This window comes from Lepidochelys olivacea (assembly GCF_965140295.1).
Source record: "Lepidochelys olivacea isolate rLepOli2 genome assembly, chromosome: 5".
Classification (NCBI taxonomy): Eukaryota; Metazoa; Chordata; order Testudines; family Cheloniidae; genus Lepidochelys; species Lepidochelys olivacea.
Genome location: NC_140415.1, coordinates 41,130,243 through 41,150,777, shown reverse-complemented (window position 1 = coordinate 41,150,777; position 20,535 = coordinate 41,130,243). Strand labels below are relative to the sequence as shown.

At 41.7% G+C, this 20,535-nt stretch overlaps 1 long non-coding RNA gene across 1 annotated transcript in view; it reads left to right on the top strand.

The window, feature by feature from the left end:
• Positions 1–20,535, top strand: part of LOC311521227 — a 60,799-nt gene that overhangs the window by 21,121 nt on the left and 19,143 nt on the right. The gene's annotated exons all lie outside the window — the stretch shown is intronic.

The following is a 20,535-nucleotide window of genomic DNA, read 5'->3' as shown; positions in this document are numbered from 1 at the left end:
GCAATAGATGCATCTCTCTCTGTCTGCGCACTGCTCATCAAGAGAGGAAATGTACAGGAAGAAATAAAACAGCAGGAGGGGATCCTGTTTATGAGTAAAGACAGTATATTGGTGGTGTTTACCTAGGGTCCAGAGGTACCTCCCTGCATTCTTCACTGAGGAGACTGCATGAAGTCTCCTGAAACATGACATTTCTTGAATTAAACACCATATTAATTTTTTTCCTCCTTCACCTACTGTTGTAGTGATAATTTCTGCCACCTCCCAGTGAGAAGGACCTTAGTCATTCTACTTGTAATGGCATAGATTCATTCCTCCAATCACAGGCTATGAAGTACACTTCAGTAGGAAGTTTAAAGTTGCTATGCTTTCTGCAGGTGTTAAGTGCTGCACAGCTAAGAAACCATCTTGCAATGTGACAACAACTTTATTCTGCGCACAAAAATCTTATCAGCACAAAAATCTTATCAACAATACCCTAAACTTATCTGCTCGTAGATGGTGCTCTTTATATCTTGTAACTGTATATGCAGATGTATAACTCTCTAAGACACATAGTAAGTGGTAGTGCTGGAAAAACACAAACTTCAAAAGGCCTATTTTTTATTTCACAAGGCTCAAAATGGACCAATTTCCCCCCGTTTTTTGGGAAAACATGTTTGATATAGTTTTCATTTGGAAACCAAATAATTTTTCTGTATTTTTAAAATTATTTTAAAAAGGCTATTTTCAATTAACCTTTTAATTGAAAATTCCATCCTGGTCTAGTCAGATGCAGAGAGAGAGAGAATACAGTCACGCTAGATTACAGCAGCATCAGTGTTGTGCTTACTAAGTAAAGCTACTCAAAAATTGGAATTTCCCTCCTTTAGGAAAATCCAATATTTCAACATTTGTTTTTGTCCCAAATTGGGAAAAAAGGTGATTTTTTTCCACAGAGTGAAATATTCTGAGAAATTCACAGTACATTTTCAATTGAAACAAAACATTTCTGTGCTTCCCAAATAGAAACATTTCGTTTCAGTTTGTTGATCTGACTCAGTATGCTTAATTAAAAATCACTTTTCATTTCCCTGTTGTGGTGCACTGCCTCAGGGGAGTTGTAGTTTGGGAGCTTGATGCCCCATTCTCTTCTATGTGCCAGGCTCCCAGGCCAGACTACCTCCTTCACAATACTTCCACAATTATGTGACTCCCATGATGCACTGTGCAGCTTGGTCAGAGAGGAGTCTGCATGTCATCATGGGAGATGTAGTCTTCTGGGGAGTCCAGCCCATGAAGAGAACAGGCACTTCAATGACAACTGTGAGGCATTGTGCCACAATAGGGAAATGCAGCTGAATGTTGAACTGAGTTGAAACAAAATGTTTAAGGTCAGTTCAGCAAAGGTCAAATTGACCTCAAACTAAATATTGAATTTAGATTTTTCCTGATGGAAATTTGAAAATTTTCAACAAAATTGTTATTTCTCCTCAGTAAATTTTGATTTTGCGAAAACTACATTTTTCATAGGAAAAATCATCCCAACAGAAAATTCTCAACCAGCTCAATTAATAAATTATTTCTTGTGTTAGTTAAGTTATTTTAAAAGCTGCTTCCATTATTGAAAGACTCCACTGTCTTGTGACTATGCTCATGACTGGCAGAAAGAGACACTGTAATGGAATGACCAAAACAAGGAATTTCATTAGATTAAGACAAACAGGTTTATCCATGAAGTTATTTGGTCTCCCTGATTCACTGTAGACCTTCTGCCCAGAATCTTCCCTAGCCCTGTGGCAGATTTAAAGAAACTGTTCACATCCAAACCACCACCTGCTTTGAGGAATTCGCCTAAGTGGGTAACAAATGAACTATGATAGTTTTTGGATGTAAAGTTGCCCATTATTAAGCAGCAAGAAATTTGCAGGCTACTCAGCTTGTGAGAGCAGTGGGTCTGTTAGCTTGAACACCTTGGCTGATAGCAAAGGTAGAATCACACAGAGAAAGAGGTAGGTTCCGAGTACCTCTTAGGCTAAAACTAATTGCAATAATCTAATATGGCTGTGACAAAAGAATTAATTACTGTGGTGAAATACACAGCTGAATGGAAATGTTCCAACCACCAAGCTAGGCAGAGGCAAGAGACAGCATTTCTGTAAATTTCTGCTAATTCTCCAGAAGCAGGTGTGGATCCAATGCAACCCATAGGTAGCACGTGCCCATCGGATAATGGCACACAGAAATGTTAAGTTAATGCATCTAAATGGCCATTAGCAGGTTAGACAAACACCTGTCAGGGATAGTCTAGATAATACTTAGTCCTGCCGTGAGTGCAGGAGACTGGACTAGATGACCTCTCAAGGCCCCTTCCAGTCTTACGATTTGTATGTGTCAATACATCATTTGCATATGCAATCACAACAATTGTGCATGCAAATTTGACATAATAATTGTATGTACTTTTTAATGTATGCACATTTTGAAAAACAAGGCCTTATCTTTTTGTCTATCTACAGACCAGAAAGGAATGTTTATTTGTTTTGTTTGGTTTTATTTGGGGGGAGGGGGCGGGGGGAGTGCAAGGCATTTGAGTGACTTGGGGGGAAGACAACATGCCTGGTTTGAGAACCATGATGTTGGACTGAAATCATACTAAAAAAGGAGCCTGGTTTTGCTATATTTTCTGAACATTGGGTGGAATAGTAAGTAGACACACTTCCTTTAGAATTTATACAAGCTATTCACACAAGGAGTCATGCATTCTATACAAATCTCCAATCTGGATACAGGTTTTTACAAAGGAAATCCCAGAATCAACAAGGAACAAAAGTTTATTTAAGCACAAACTGGTCCAACAATCTTTTTCAATGCTATTAAATCTAAGATCACTAAATGCTGTATTTTATGAGATGATCATGTAACTGCATTCATAACTTTCTAGTTTCTCTCAAGTGATTGCTTGTTGCACTTCTCTTCAAATTAAATTGCTGACAAGTTGGTTCAATGCTCTTACCAACAATTTGCAGAGAATAGGAGCCTGTCAGAAAGACTTAATTGGCGATTTAAGGGATTGCTTTCTGGAGTCATTCTGAAATGACAGTTAATGTACAGATAGCTTTCCTTGAAAACTCTCCCACAAAATGAAAAGCACTTGATAGCTACATCAAAAGTAAGTTGTAAGTTAACAAAATCTACAACACTGTTCTAAGTATATGAAAATATATATTATATATACATATATATTTCATTTAATTTATTTGCACTCACATGTGCACATCCAGTTAATATGCACAACATATTTTCTTTTAGAAGCCACAACTTCTATTGACTATTGTTACTTGCCAACCTACAGTTACCTTGCATGGTAAAGGAGCATAGAAAAGATATCTACAAATCAAAGAGATTAGTACGGAATATATTACAGGAACAGGAAAAATGTTCAAATAAGCAAAGGGTCTAACTTATACTGATTAAAACAAAGTAAATCAAAGAAAAATCTGAAATGCTACCCTTAATTCATGACATTGCATCCATGTCTTGCAGCAGTCTGAACATAAGATATGAAAGCTTGACCATTAGTTGTAGATCAGTTCAAAACCTAGGCAAAACAGGATGAAATATAATAGAATTAATGCCAAACACTTGACAGCTAAGTCACCTAAATCTTAACCCTGACCTCCTTTATATGGGTATGCACTCACCTGGCTACCAGGTGCTACTTTCTATTTTTATTTAGATAGAGTGAAATTAGTAAATCTATATAGTGAATGTGCCGTTAGAGTGGTTGCTAACAAAACTCCATTTTTTTCCTGCTTTCACAACATCAACCACACCTCAAAAAGCCCTCTAGAAGTCCTACACCAAGCACAGTTTCTATACGTGAAAAAAAGAAGAGCTAGAAACACCAAGAAGTCCAGTAGGGACTTTAGCAATAGCAATCTGTTTTATGTGGAAGGCACTGGAAATAATTATGTGCACCACTACAAAACCACAACATGAAGGGTATAAGATAATAGAATGGCATTGGGGGGAGCGATAGCTCAGTGGTTTGAGCATTGGCCTGCTAAACGCAGGGTTGTGAGTTCAATCCTTGAGGGGGCTGTTTAGGGATCTGGGGCAAAAATTGGGGATTGGTCCTGCTTTGAGCAGGGGATTGGACTAGATGACCTCCTGAGGTCCCTTCCAACCCTGATATTCTATGATTCTACCTTTGATAAAGTGGTGCTGTTTGGTTATGATGAACTTGACTGTACAAGTGGGAAAAGACAGGGGGATCAGGACAGCCTTGTAGGCAAAGGGCAGTCACCCACCAAGGAGACAGCTAAATTAGAACACAAATTTATTCCTTAATAATGCAAAACCAAGTAAGCATCTTAAGCAGCAAGGATCCATAACTTTTTGTATTTGAACATAGTATGCACAAGTCATTTTTAGGAATGGTAAATAAGATTGAATTCCTGGAGTGAAATTTATTCACAGGGCTAAATGCTGCTCTACAGAGGGAAAAGCACTGGAGACCAAATGAAACCAGGGGAGTTTTGACTGAGTAGGGACTGCAGGATTGGGCTGTAGGTGGAAACACTATTCAAATAATACATGCTCTTCGCAGGGACTACATGATGTACTGTATTTACTGCGATTTTGAGATTTAAATTGATGTTTTTATTTGATATCTTGCCTAGAAAGAAGGGGTGCTTTTTAATCTTGTTTTGTTGTTGGCATAGAGAATTTACAGTTAATTAGAGTGTCTTGTTTTCTATGTCATACTCTGTGCTGTTTTAGAGGGTAGTCTGGTTGAGCATTATGCATGTGTGTGTTTGTTTTGGTTTCCCCCACCTTTTGTGGTGGCTAGATATTTCTAACTTCTCTATTAATCTCTCCTCATATTTCTTACCTTACATATTAAGAAGTGTCAGTGTGTAACCTATCTACACGCAAACTTGCTTCCCAATACACATAGCCTAAGTTGCCTCACTTGCCCCTCTGAAGACTCTGTTGTATGGGTTTAAAGTAGAGCAGGTTACAACAGACCTGGCATGACAAACTTGTAAATCTCTGAATTGTCGTAACCCCTCTGAAGTAGGCAAGTACTATTCCCATTTCACAATGCGAGAACTGAGACACAGAGGGGTGAAAGTCAAAATGAAAGTTAAGGACCTGAAGCCACACCTCTGGATTTGTGTGTTTGAAAACGTTGGCCTACTAGTTAATAAATGCTAGAGGAGGATTTAGTGTCAGAGCTTGGATTTGCCCCTCTCTCTCTCAGGCCAGGTCTACACTACAGACCTATACTGGTATAGCTATGCCACTTGGGGTGGGAAAAAAAACACATCCCTGAGTGACGTAGTTAGGCCAACCTAACCCCCAATGTGGGCAGAACTACGTTGATGGAAAGCTGTCCCATTGGTGTAGCAGCATCTTCACTAAAGCGCTACAGCAGCATAGCTGCAGCGCTGTCCGTGACGACAAGCCCTCAGTCCCTTGTTCAGTCCACAGGACCACTCTGCATCTCATGCTACTGAGCTGCTCCTCCTTGTGACTAGAGCGCGTAGCAGAGGAACTGGCTCAACCACAGGCAGCTGGGTGGTAAGAGTGCAGCAGCCTTAAACTATACCCACATTCAGTTACAGACCTGTGGCTAGCCCCTGTCAGCTGACTCGGGCTCGTGGGGTTCAGGCTAAATGGCCGTTGAATTGCGGTGTAGATGTTCCGGCTCATGTTGCAGCCCAAACTCTGGGACCCTCCCATCTCATGGGGTCCTAGAGCCTCGGCGCGAACCTGAGCCGGAACATCTACATCCTAATTAAACAGCCCCTTAGCCTGAGCCCGAGTCAGCTGGCATGGGCCAATCACAGGTTTTTAATTGTAGTGTAGACATACCCTTAGTGCTGTCAGCAGTAACCTGGCCATCACTGCCAGATGTTCCCAAAGAATGGTTTTTCCAAAGCCTGGAGCCCAGCTCTGCCCCACTGTGAGGTAACGACGTGTGTAATCAGCACTCTTTGTGAGCCAGCTTGGAAAGATTAGCTTTTTAATCAGTAAATGTTGGTAATGTTGATTTCACTGTACACACACACTAACTGACAACAAAATATTTCCATCAGTGATCACTGAAATTTATGGATTGGCAAAGTAAGAAAACACCACTTGAGGACAGAGTGTGTTTTAAAGATATTTACAGTCGTGCATTTTGACATGTGACAATTTGTGTTTTAGTGGCTATAAAGCTTTAACTTTTTGAATCTCAACATCTACTGTCATTAAATAATTACTGTTTGACACAAATCCCCCGAATTCTCCACAACTGTGATCATTTAAATAAAAATGAAAAAAAATGCTTAAAAAACACAAACCTCAATATTATCCAAAGACATTTTTAAAAAAATAAATCAAATTCCGCCAAGCCCGTTTTTGAAGAATCAGTGAGGCGCTTTCAAACTTAGCGCTTGGTTTACATGTTCAAGGCTATCTTTGGTCTAAAAAAATGTCCTTTTTAATGAAACCCGAGAGTCTCCTTTATGTTTCTTATTTCCCCCAAATCAGGGAGGGAGCAAAGCCCAGCTCTGGACTTGATGCAATGTGCTCATATTTACTGCTTTTTTATTTTAGTTGCATTTGTAGGAGATGAAAATGTTGTCCTTTTTCTTCCAATATTGGCGCTCTTCAAACCAAAAGCAAAACAGAAAAAGGTGTGAAAGATCCTGCCTTTGCTAATGTTAGAGGATTTCTAGGATAGCCTTTGTGCGGAGGTTGGGGAAATAATCAAATATGCAGCACTGATTGCAAATTTCTATTTTAAATGCTCAATTTTAACTTTCAAATTGCTTCCATCATGTGCTGCATCCCATTTTGCTTAGTAAATGAGAAGTGCTTCAAGCTACAACTGAAGTGCTTTTTCTCAGCAAGCTAAATGCATTTTGCTGATGATTGAGAAGGTCTATTTCAACCTCTGACAGAAAATGACCAGGACTGTCAGGTCAGACTGGGAGAAAAGAATGAAAGCCTCCTCATATTCAATCAGCTCCCAATTACAGTTTATCAGCAGGAGAGCAGACCAGAAATGAGTTTCTTTTCAATTCAAACTCTCTGCATACAGCTTTGTGAGCCGGGATACTTCAAAACTAATAACTAACCCATTGTATTTAGTTCTCATTAAATAGTTTATCTATTTGATTTATCTGTTTCTTGATAGAATCACAGGGTTTTTAAATGTGAAAAATATCAAAATTTGCTGTCAATGAGAAATCTCTTTTTGTTGCTCAAAAATATAAACAATCATGGCCTTATTCTTTTACCATTATTTAAGGATTTGCCAGGCTTATTTCTCTTGACAGACCATAGTTTAGTTTCTGATGAACTCATCATATTGTGAAAGCTAAACTTATCTGGAGACTGCGAAAGCTATGAAACTTGACACAGCAAGTCTCTTCTCATGAATAAATTGCGATTCAGATCTTGTGAAATATCCACCATGCTGGATATTTGTGATAAAACATTGTTTACTAGACTTTACTATGGGTAAAGTTAAAGTAAATTTTCCAAAGGAATTTCAAGGGAAAGAGGTTCTATTGTATGAAAACAGTTTACCTCTTTATAGAATTTAGGCACTGCTCAGTCAGGGACTATATGGTTCTACACCACCATAGTAGGAGCCCCAGGATTAAAACAACTGCTTCCAGGCACACCCACTGGCTGCATGTCCACTGCTGCATTCTTTATTTAACGGTCTTACGATGGTAGGACCTAGAGGCCTTCACCTCTCTACTGAATCCCTTTTTGCGTGCAGCATACTACTTCCCACTGGCTGGCCAGCACATTTTTGGGGGGCAGAGCCCTTTCTCTATTTCCTATTCATGCCTCTTTGGGGCATCGTGCACCCCACAAAAGACATAAGAATTGCCTGGCCTTTATACAGACTTCACAGGGGAGGGGTAGCCTGCTAATATACTTTCTCCTTCACAGCATAGCAATGTAAAGGCCGTTCATATCCTGCTCTACAGTGATTTGCTGTAACACTGGGGGTGGGGGAGTGCTGTGTGTTTGCTTTTCTTGCTAAAGATGAAGCCAGCAGTGAGTACACATCCTATACACTGACATTCTGCTCTGGCAGTGTGGGTAAGTGGCTAGATGCTAGTCTCTGTGCTGACTCAGCACAAAGGGAATGGTTTAGTTCCTACCTTTGATATGTTGTGCAACCCTGAAGAAGGCAGAGTCAGCTGAAATGTTGGCCACTCATCTCTTTTTACCTTTTGATTTATTAACGTGGTGACGGACAAACATGAGTTGTTATTTTCACTGAAATACTCTGGGACAGCAGGACTCCTTTACAGATACTAAATCCTGACTTCAGCTAGCTTTGAGCACAAAAGAGGAAGAGTGAGTAATTCCTGTAAACTGTAAAGGGAATTGGGGCTATCAAAAGGTGCCCTTAATGGAATTGGGACATCTGAATCCTATAGGCATCTTTCAATATCTCAGCCTAACTGCTGAATTTTCGAGTGCTACGTTTCCCTCTTAAACTGTACATTTGTCTTTTGATCCATCACCGGTAATTAGCACCAGATTTGCTGGCATCCGTGATTTAATTTTGCTGTTTGTTTCTGTCCTAAATGACATCCTGCTTTTCAATTCGTCATGCATTTTAGTGCAAGGTTCCCAGGGCTTGAGAGCAGTAGAGAGCAGATTCACAGAGAACGGAGATTTTAGAGGGTTTCTCAGGTTTTTGCAACGCTAGTTAAATGAAAGCTGACCCTACACCACAATACTTCCCTTGTCCACAGTCCAACAGTAATATTTTGTTGATTTATTTTCAAAGAAGAATGACAAGGAACAGTTGGATAAGTTAGGCTTGATGCTTGTGGCATTATTGATTTAAGGAAACTGTTCACCAAAAGTATAGAACAGACTTGAAATTTCACAATTCCTCACCTGAGAAGACAAGAACGCATTCATACCTGTTGTTGCATGGACGGATAAAATGCACCTCCCTGAACCAGCCTGGGCAGCTGTGACCAGAGGATTCTCAGATGAGGGGGTGGACAGCTTCTCATACTGCTGCCTATGCTCTGGGAGTGGGAGATTCTGCAGAGGATTTTCAGAGGTGCTGAAAATCTCCCCCAGACTTCATCTGGAATTGCAGGTGCTCAGCACTTCTGAAAATCAGGCCCTTTGTCTCTGCTGAGAGCTCCATAGAAGCCCCACCAGCAGAGGCTTCTCAGTATACTAAATCACCACATCTCTGTGGCACCTTTTACCTTGCCCTATCCCCAGCCATTGTGCCCATGCTCTGGGCTCAGTGGATCAATTGCAAACACTCCCACCTGGAGAGAAGCTGGATAAGCTACAAATACCACAATTTGACAAGCTCAGCACAGCAGATTTTCTGCAAAAGGTAGTGTGAACCAGGGATGAATTTGTCCCACACCACAGTTTCCATATCAAAGTAATATAATAGATGAGCTTAACATTAATACTCCCAGCTAAACCCCAGTAACAAAAAAGGATCCCTTTTACTGTCAGGCTGCATTAATCCATTAATTTTTATCACTGTGGGACCCTGTAGTTTTACTTTGAAAATGTCCTATAGACTTTACATCTCCATATATTGAGCCATATTCTGTCTGACCCATTTACTCCAGTGTAAATCCAGAGTAACTCTATTCAAACTATTGAGTTTTTGAAGATTTACACTGAGGTAACTAAAGTCAGAATCTGGCCCATGACTTTGTGGGTGATTGGTTTCCCTCAAGCAACAACACAGTAGCACAAAAGACAATTGCCTAAATCCCCTGGTGCACAGTTCAGCTGTGCCTTTCACTGTGTTTCTGCTTCACCTGACATAAAATCTGTCCACTCTTGTTTCCCTTAGACTGAAAATATTAATTTGTGAAATGGCAAAAAAAAAGTCAGTCCAGAAAGTACAGAAATGCGAGTCTAATATGCAATTATTTAAGCTTAAGGTTTGTCATATGACTAGAGACACTCTGTTAAAATACAAAAATGCCAAATGAGCTTCTGGTCTGAGTCCAGTCACTAAACGACCCTCACAATTAGCATTAATCGGCAACCTTGTCAGCAGGCACTGTAGAGTGGCCAGGGATGAGCCTGAAGAGTGAAGTACCCTCGGGGGGCTGGCAGTACTTCATTTTTCAGTAGCACAATGTTGAATTATTTCATTTTTACAATTGTGTAAATTAGAACAAATATCAAGAAATATAAAACATTTCAAACTTATTTTTATTTTTGGAAATGGCACTAAACAATACCACCCTGGTGAGAGTGTTCCTATTGGGCCAGATCGTGATAGTTAAATACTCCCCCACATAGTGGGCTGTGCAGAGCTCACGGAGGTGTCATACATGAGGGAAGACGCACCTAGTGTGCCACTCCTTAGAAAGATTCAGAATCTATTCCTTTCCTCAGCCAGGCAGCTCTGCTTCTTGTCACAGAAAGGAGGCAGCTGCAGTATGGGCCATAGTGGGGTTATGTCACAGCCAAATAGTATATAAAGGGTGCATAATACTATGCCATACTTAAGATGGCCATTTCTAAATTAATAAGGTTTAGTCTTGTATACTAACAAGTATGCAAAACCTATGCAAACTGGCAATATGCATTTAATGCTGCCTGGAAGTTACAGTGACATATAAGCAGAAATGAGTGACCCTAAGAAGGTTCAGAGATTTGTTGGGTTTTGTTTACCACAACTTATTCAAACCCCTTGGTTGAGGAGCCAGGTAAGAGATCTCAGTAGCCCATAATCCCTCACAAAACTCTTTCATTTATTCTCTATTCACTTTGTTGCCCTCCCACTTTAAGGAGCTGCATGAAAGAGACACTAAACTGAGAACAGCCCCTCTTGCTCCTCCATTTCCTCTTTCAATACCCACTTCTTTCCTGCACCCTTCTAGCCCTCGTGCGACCATGCCGCACTGTGCTTGCCTGTCTGGTATCTGTGGTGATGGCTTGTTTTATATTGCATTACACCCAGTTATGTCTGAAGATTATAAGTTCTTCAGGGCCTGAACTCAATCTTTGGTCTGCTATATTTCACCTGCAATAAATGTATGGACACTAAGCATCATAAGATTTCAAGTATTCCAATTTCACCCTGGTCAGAAATACTGCAAGGGGAGCTTTTCTCTCAGATTTTTAGCTTTTGTTTTTTTAAATTTCAACTTCCAGTTCCAGACGAATAGCTGAAGTTTTGTGCGAGGCACCAAATACTCTAGTGCGATGCTTTCCGAAATTCCTGGGGCACCCAGGTTGGAAGGCACCTCACTCCCATCTGTCCTCAGCATGAGGAAGCCATGTCTGAACCTGATGTGGGTCAGCTTCCTGACTCCACCGGCCATGGGCAATGCAAGCACTTCGCAACCTCTGAAATCCCTCTGAACGTTTGTGATAGGCATGATCCAACCCTTGAGCGCTGTAAGCCTCTCTGGAGCATCCAGCCCCTGGTTCACTAGACACACATGATATTCACATTTGTTGCTCCTGAAGAAGCAGTTCTCCCCAGCTTACCAGTCCCACCTCTGCTCTCCACTCCTCTTCACATACAGCACTCAGATGTATTTATAGTGAACTCCAACAAAGTTTTATTTAACAAAGAGAATAGATTCAAATGATAGCACATAAAAATAGTGGAAACAAATGTTTACATATATAAGAAAATCATAACATGCATTCTAAAACCTAGACCTCACACCAAGGTCCTTCCAGAGTTTTTCAAACCAGGGCTGGCTGCGATCCTTTTTTCCTCAGGTGGCCACACTAGCAGCTTTAAACTTCCTGCTGAAGTGCACTTCATAGTCTGCGCTAGGAGAAATGAAGCTATGCCTTTACAAGTAGAATGACTAGGGTCCTTCTCACTGGGAGGTGGAGAAAATTATTACTACAACAATAGGTGAAGGAGGAAAAAAATTAATATGGTGTTTGCTTCAAAGAGCATTCTTAAGAGAATGCTTCAGAACTGGGTCTCCATCGGGGAAAAAAAAAAGTGACAAAAGAAGAAGAGGTAGCTACCATGTTTCACCCTGGGCCATAAATTCCTAATACTGCAGCTGACCAAAATAAACTCAGTTGTTGAAGAAACATCAGGCAGGTTTTCCTTAGAAAACAAGTGCTTACCCATATCTATATCTCATTGCTCCATAAAGTGTAAGGCACATTTTTCATAGGACTATGAAGTGTTCTATAAACATGCTCCTGCTATACAGTATATGCATATGTAGTTTGTTCTGAGGAAATATAATTTATTCCATGCTGAAAGCTAGCATGAGAAAGCTTAAAATGTCTTTATTTTCTGGATTTCCTGCACATAAATATTTTAGTTTTTGTTTCACCCTTTCTCCTACTTTTAAAATGAGTTTAATATTAATCAAGCTATACCAGATTGAAAACTTTTGATGTTAAAGCCCTCTCTAACTTTAGAACAGATGTTGCATGGATATTGTTGGTGCAAACTTCCTCACACTGTCGAGTGTGTATCAAACTGGAGTTGGCAGTACTACCTCTACAGCTGATAGCCTATTCCATTCTTGTTCTCTCTCCTGTGACCATGACCACTTGTGCCTGGTATGATGTCCATCAGAAACTGGATTCCAATCACCAATTCACTTAATATAGGCAACAAAAAGCCATCAGATAGTAGAAGCAACTGGCTACTGCTGACCTGGACCAGATGAGGACTGGCAAAGATCTAGTTTTGAAAGGCTCTGAAACTCACTGTCAATTCCTGGCACCATGTAGCAAAAAGAGAGGCTCTTAGACTGTGGTTAATGCATCTCTAGTGGTCTATGGGGAGCCAGTTGGTTATATGGTGTTGACTCTCTCTTTTCCACTTCTTAAGTTGCACTACAAAGAGTTAAAATACATTAATATTAGTTTTCCATGAATGCAAGTGCTGCAGCCGTCACAGGGATATTATATAATTACAAATGGGAAGTGAGGTGGTCTCTGAGACCATCTCTATTGAAACACGTTGTTCACATGGGACATGACTCAGGAGCAAGCTGCAACTGTAATCGCTCCGTTAGGCACTCCCTGCAAACAAAACGCCTTGACCTGCACACTTTCCAGAGTGGAACTTTGCAGTTCATCCCAGTTCAGACTGGATCACCAGGGTACAAGACCCCCAACCCAATGGCTCTACCATGGTTACAGAGGCAAGCAGTGCTCATGTATGCCCTTACAGTCTTGCACGGGTGCACTCCCTCAGGTCACAAGTTCTGCTACCTTCACCTCTCTCCAGGTGGAACCCTGTGGTTGTGTCACTTGTAAACTGAATCCTAAAGAGGCAGCCCCCCTTTCTCAATCATGTTAACACCACAGAACCTGTAGAACCTGCAGGACACTCCTGTTCGGGTGCCTGTGACCAGTGGTGGACTCAGAACGGCTTCTTCCACACCGACATATTGTCCATTCACTCCAGCGTACACAGCAAACAGGGAGGAAGAGTTGACCGCACTACAGGCCTGCAAGCCTGAGGCTTGCCTGCAGCTCATTTCCTCTCTCAAGCCTTGTGAGCCCTTGTGTGTCCAGCACATCCTGCAGGAGTCCCTGCCTTAGTTCCACAGCCCTGCCGCTTGCTCTGCCGATATGAATGTCTTTCCCTGAGAAGCTGCTGCCTGCACCCCCTTCCTTTTCCCCCTGAAAACAACTTACTGTCCTTTTGATCTTAGTTTGTGGCTGGGGGGGGGGGGGGGAAGACCTGTCACTTTCCCTTGACAGGCAGGTAGGGATTTTCCCAATAACTCACTTACCCTTAAGGACCCGTGGTATTTTCCCTGGAAATACCTCTCTGTCATGGTTTCATTTCCTGCTACTCCTCCCTCACAGCCTCCTTTGATTTAATGCTGTGCAGTCAGGCAGAACAATATCAAGCAGATAAACTTTTTCAAAGCATGGTGTGGAAATCTATATTTTTGTATGACTATTATGGGTGCCTCAGTTTGAGGACTGAATTTGGCCAAAACTTTCAAACTTGGGAGCAGTGAGTTCTCTGGACCTCAAAACCAGGCCACGTTTGCTTAGCTGCCTAATCACGGATTTTAGGTACCAAATTTTGTAAAATGTGGCCCATGTCTCCATTTCGCCAAGCTTTTTAACCTTGGCTCAGCTGGTCAGAGAGCCTCATTGCTAGGAATGAGCTGTAAACTAGAAAAACCCAGCTACAGGCACAAACTTAGTAGTATTCCACAGCATGAAGAGGAGCATATAGTCACCAATGGCTACGTTCTGTACCACGATCTTATCTTTTTGTTTATAAGCTAATATCCTATTATGCTGATGCAAAATCCATAAGGGATTCATGTTCAGTCGTAGCATGGGTCACAAGGCAATGCTCCCACCAGGGTACTCTGCAATCTTTGTTCTGCTGTGATTCTCTTGTTTTATTATTGATTTGATATTTTCTCCCGGACTCATGTAAACGCAGGAAAAGCAAGTCAGAAGAACCACCACTTAGGGCTCCTCCCCTCATGGGTTTAGCCATGGAAAGACACTGTCTGGGTTAAGGTCACACTCTGGAGGAAGCCCATTAGAACAAGGAACACCTTATTTTCTGTCTTGTAAAAGACAAAGCAAATTGCCGGTGCTTAGTAAGTTAAACACTAATATACTATTTTACACTATGATCCCATGAAAATTCAATACTATTTTATATCCTGTCACTATGGCCGTTCTTATGTTCCAGCAAGTCATGTACAGGTAATTCAGGCAAGGCATTTGGGAAAATAAAGGGAGTGCTGCAAAGAGAGAAGTGGGTATATACCCGCTATACAGTTTAAGTTATATGTTCTAAGGAGTTTAGCACACATGACCAGAACCAACCTTCCATCTCCCATATTTCCTTCCCATTGCTAATGTTTTAAATACAAAATGAATTCCCAATTCAGATAAGGTGAATCTGATTCTAATAGCTTTCCTATATAACAAAAATGGCTTAATAGACAAAGTATTCTGAGAAGCCAATGTGGATTTGGATGGATATCCATATCCTGCAAAACCATTTCTGTCTGATGGGATTGAGAAGGACGGAGATTAAGGACCTGATTCTGCTTATATGAAAACTGTAGCAACCCCCTACCCCATGGACTTTAGTGGAAACAAAATTGGGTTAAAAAAAAATCATGAATGCGGTAGTATATAATGGAATTATTTCAGAACCAGAGATAATGTGGCATGGGACAGAACTGTGACCATGCAGACTTGTGTGTGTTTTGTGGCCCCAGCTCTGATAAAAATTTCCCCCCAAGTAGTTTATATGAAGCTCACAATGTTTGTGCTGGGAAAAATATGGCTTACACTGTCCTGTGTGGTTAGCCTTCCTTTTCTCTGAAGTGCTAAATAACACTTTTCAATTGTGCCTTGCTGGGGCTGTATAGCATTTCAAAGATGGAAGAGGCAGATGAAAACAGCATCTTCCAAGCTTTAAACCCTGAAGTACACACTGTTCCATGTATTTCCTTAAACTGAAACGGTGACATCATTACTCTATCCCCAGGGCTGCATTAAGTCACACACAACCAGTTACAGGAACTGACATATCCTTACTTAAGAATTATCCTTACAGTACCTCTGACAGTGGATACAAATGTGCTGAGCTACAGTGAGCCATATGCTAGAGATGGGATTCCTGGCATACAGTTCTCCAGGCTTACTTAAAATGCTTGTGGACTCACGCAATTGGCTGTGGATGAAAAACAATCCTGCAAGATGCCTGGTTTTCTGTATCTGATTCAATGGTTCATCTGAGAGTCAAGCTTCTTAAGGAAAAGAAGATAGAGATAGAGACTTTGTGTACCTGGAATAAAAGCACCCCATTTAACAGCTCTGTTTCTGAGTTCCTCTAGTTGCTTTTCTCTTGAGACTCGAGCAATGTTTTAAAGTCCCCATCTCCCTACCAAAATAAGTCATCTGGTGGTCACAGCATTATCTAATCTGAACCATGTACAGAGCAAAATCCCAATGGAAGGAGCAGATACAACTGACTTTCAGAAAGCTGAAAGGGAAACAATTTCCCAAAGGGACCTTGTTTAAAATATTTTAAAAAAATACTTTAAAAGATAGTTAGGGGAAAACAGTGTACCTAGAGACAGAAAACGAATAAATCAATTGATTAGATAGGGTTTTTTTTTTTTTTTTTTTACAAGTTTCAATATACAGAAACTAGCTCATCCACATTTCATGACATCCCAAAGGAATTTTGATTGGAATCCTTTAAAGCACAGGTGAACTCTACTACAAAACACATTGGGAGAGTTTTCAGAAATCACTGGAGAGACTGCAATTGAAATTCAGCCCCTTTGAATTTAACCAAGTGTAAGTGGGGGGGGAATAGTCCTGCTCTTGTGGGGAATTTTCCTGGCTTCTGCACTACCCCAGTGAAGTGGGCTAGTGAAAGGATCCGAGTCCTCGCTCCCACTGCCTTTACCCAGTGGCCTCCCTGACCTTGAGGACTCCCCTTCCACTCTCCTGTCTGGCACAGTCCTCGTAATCCCAACAAGGCTGGGCCCAGGATTCCTGGGGGGCTCGACCCCCAACCCTGCTGCGATCACCTAGGACAGGGGCTAGGGTGTCCCCACTCCAGGGTACTCTCTCTGCACTTCTCTGACCCACTGACCATTACATACAAGGTAAAGTAAGTGCAAGTTATTTAATCAACAATTAATTTTAAAAAGAAGAAGGAAAAATGGGAAAGGTTAAAGGAAACACTTCAACCCGCTCTGTGGCAGGGAACATCACAAACAGTGTCTCTGGAATGTCAGGGCAGTTCACAGTCTGTTCCTTGTAAGTCCCAGGCTGCCTTCTCAGGCCCTGGATGTGCTGTAGGGATGCTGTGGGTTGGACACTCGCTCTGGTGGTGGCCACATGCTCTCAAGCTCTAAGTGGTACTTCTTCCCAGTATCGCCCCTGCCCTGTCGGGGTTATGATCCAAGCCTGGCCTGCAGAGCCTCTTGGCTGAGGCGTCTCCCTGTGCTGGGCCCGCTGCCCAGGGTCCCCATCGGTCTCCCCAGCTCCAGACTGTTCCAGCCCCAGCTTCACCACTCTGTCTCTGCACTGCAGCTGCTGCTCTGCCTCCAGCTCCCTGGGCTGCTTCTTTGGCCCCTCTGGCTCTGGTTGTTGCAGCTCGGCTACCAGGACAGGTCTGCTCTGCAGGCTGCTTCTGTGACTCTGCTCCCAGCACTGACCTGCTTCCTGGGCTGCTTTTCTGGCCTCTCTGGCTCTGGTTGCTGCAGCTCTCCTCCCAGGGCAAGTCTGCTCTCTCTGAGCTTTGCCTCTGGCTTTGGGACTGCAGCTCTGCTCCCAGGACAGGGTCTGCTCTCTCTGGGCTGCTTTTCTGGTCCCTCTGGATCTGGCACAGCTCTGCTCCCCAGATTAGCTTGGGCCCCTGCTTTCTCCTTAGCTCAGCCCCACTCTGTCTGACCCAGGCAATTCCAGCTCACAGAGGATGGGACCTCCCTGGCCTCCTGACTCCCTGATTAGCCTGCTCACCCTGTCATTCAGGCTGACCTGGAGCATTGGCCTCTCCCCATTGTACCTGGGGGCTGTCAGTCTCAGGGTCCTGATTCCCCATCGACCCTTCCCCCTTTTAGTACTGGGAGCTAGCCAACCAAAACACCCCTACTGAATGTTAGTAAGGGGGCAACAGTCCCCTTACACAAGGAAGAGAGCTACAAGGGTCAATGACCATGGCTCAGTAGGGATGGACAAGTAGGGAAAGTGGTAAGCAGATTTTTTTTTTTAAACAAACAAGATGGTAAAGAGGATGAGGACATCTATAACCATATCTAGCATCGAAACAAGTTAAAAGGGATGTTAGAAGTGCAAAAACCCAACTACTTAGTTTCTTTGTGTACATTATCACTAAATGATGAATGAAAGGGAAAACTGATCAACTACAAACAGTGAGACAACTAGTAGATTATAGTCTCTCTCTCTTTGCAGTGGAGTGACCACAGTACTGCTGAAATAATATCTTGTTTCCTGATATGGTGGGGCTGACGTTTTTTGTAAAAAGATTGTATACACTTAACGTACACGCATATGTATGATACACTGCAAAGTATCAAGAGAAATGAGCAAACTGTTGACATTGTTTTGCACATTCAGAATTTCTGATGTATTCTTTTCTTAGGCTGTGGGATTTGCCCATGCCCATTCCAACAAGTGGGCAGAGGTTCAGCCTCCCAAACTAACGAGATCTCTAATGATCTGTTTTGCTCTCTGGAGATCTACTAACTTTGGATTTCTACACTGCCTCCTTGTTTCCCCCCTTCAGCAGCATGGTCACTGCCCTGGAGATAGAGTATTTCACATCATAGAGGATGAAAGTTATATGGAATTGGTCAAAGTCCAATACTGTGGAGAACAGACATTCTCCCCAAGCTCTGCCTAGCCCTCCTCCTTCCTTTCTCTTTTTTAGATCTGTAGCATTCAATTCCCAGCTAGAGGCATTTCCAGGAAATCAGAGGAAAGGGGAATGATGTATCAGAGGTGGCAATCCTCATGTCTTTCTGTAACTTCCCTGCCTGGATTTGCAAGGTTTGTGTCCCATGTGCTCAAATTCCTTCATCTATTATAAATGCAACAATAGTTTAACAATGTTTTGGTATAGTTTCAGATTAATAAAAGTGTGGATGGGGAAGTATGAAATCTGGCTTTCATAATTTTGTAAGCATTGACTGTTCATTCAGAGCTTTCTACAAATGTGGCAAGATGGCCGATTTTAGTCTGGTGGGTCCCACGCTTTTCTTGGCAGGGAGCTAAGATGCTACCCTTTGCCCCTTCTCTTCAGTGCTGAGGGCCCTGCTACTAGCCCGGGACAGTGGTAGAGGAGGGAAGCTGGGGAGGCAGTCTGGGTTTGCTCCTCGCTCTGAGTCCTAGCCCCTCTCAACCTCCGTGGGTTTCTTACCCTCATCCCCCTTAGGTGGGGTTACCCTCGGTCCTTAGATGCTGGGGGGAAGGGAGTTTCCCTTACTCCAATTCTTTGGTCTTCCAAATCTCTCAACACACCTCCAAGCTCCAGTCCTTCCTCCTCCTTCCCTGTCTGCTTGACACAGGGGGTTTTAATAGGTTCCTAACAGGGCCTTAATTGACTGCAGGTGCTCCAATTAACCTGCAGCCACCTTCCCTAGTCTACAGGGAACCACACCTTAATTAGCCTGGAGCTTATATATTTCCGCTCTAGCACTCTCCCACTGCTCCCTGGCCTTCCTGTATCACAATGTGTATAACTTTAATTAGTCAGATTTATTTTATATGCATTTCTATGGCACTCATCGCTATAGTATCTGAGAACCTAACAATACTCTTGAAAAATAGAGATGTATCAGCATTCCAATTTTACAGTTTTACAAAATCCATCATATTAAATTGAGTAAATACCTAAATTTTTAGCCTAAAAATGACTTCTAAATCTCTCTGAAAAAATTTCATTTCTCAGCATAGATGAGGGTCATAGATAAAAGAAGCCACCTTTCTCTTCCATACAGCTCAAAGACAGACTGGAATTTAGTTCCTCTATATTAGAAACACTAATATAACTTTATATCCATCATAGTACATTTTATACAGCAATTTCAGTAGCTGTAATTTAAATTCACATCCTGCACTGTTTTAGAACTTCCATCAATTTAACATATTTGTTTGCAGTATAAGATTTTCCTGATCAGCCTCCTAAACTGTTTTTAGGTAGGATAGTTAGCATAGCAGGTCATACAAAGAGCCCTTTTGCCTAATGATCTTTGAAATCCCATTTTCTTTAATGCAGGAGTCAATTCAGCCTCTGGACCCTCCAGAGGAGCCATAATAGATTTTTATTTGTAACTTGTGAAAATGACAAGTCTGCAAACTGTAGATATTGTCAGCAAATATTAGAGTACTGTTTTCTAGCTCTTCTTGGCTGATGGATTCTCTTAACACCCATTTTAATTGAAAATGATGGTTTTATCATGTAGACAAATAAAATAAACCTGGAGCAATCAACTAGAACAAACTGTGGAACAATCGTGCCACATATTGACCAAGAAAGGAAATTATGAGTTGCTCTGAAATCAAAACCCCAGTGACTTTAGTGCTGCGTGTTATGCCTGTACAAAGAGAATGAATGCCCGATTCTGATCTCACTTATGCCTATGTGAAAATAAGTAATAATGCCTTTGAAGTCAATAAAAAGAAAAGGAGGACTTGTGGCACCTTAGAGACTAACAAATTTATTAGAGCATAAGCTTTTGTGAGCTACAACTGTAATCTGAAGTCAATGACATTCAAATGTAAAATCTGAGGTGAGATCACAGTCACGTTCAGACAGATATCAACAGCAGGACAAAAAGTGAAAGAAAGTCATAAGGTCAGTGATTTGCACATCTGAAAACCATGATCACCTTTTCATAGGAAAACTATTTAATTCTCTGATTTACTCTATTAACTGTACTTTTTTTTTTTTTTTTTAATATTTGTTAACCCCATTTCTGCTCTGTAGGTTTACCGGATAACGTGCTACCTGAACTGTGTAGGCAGTGTTAATGTACTACCATTTTAGAGACTATT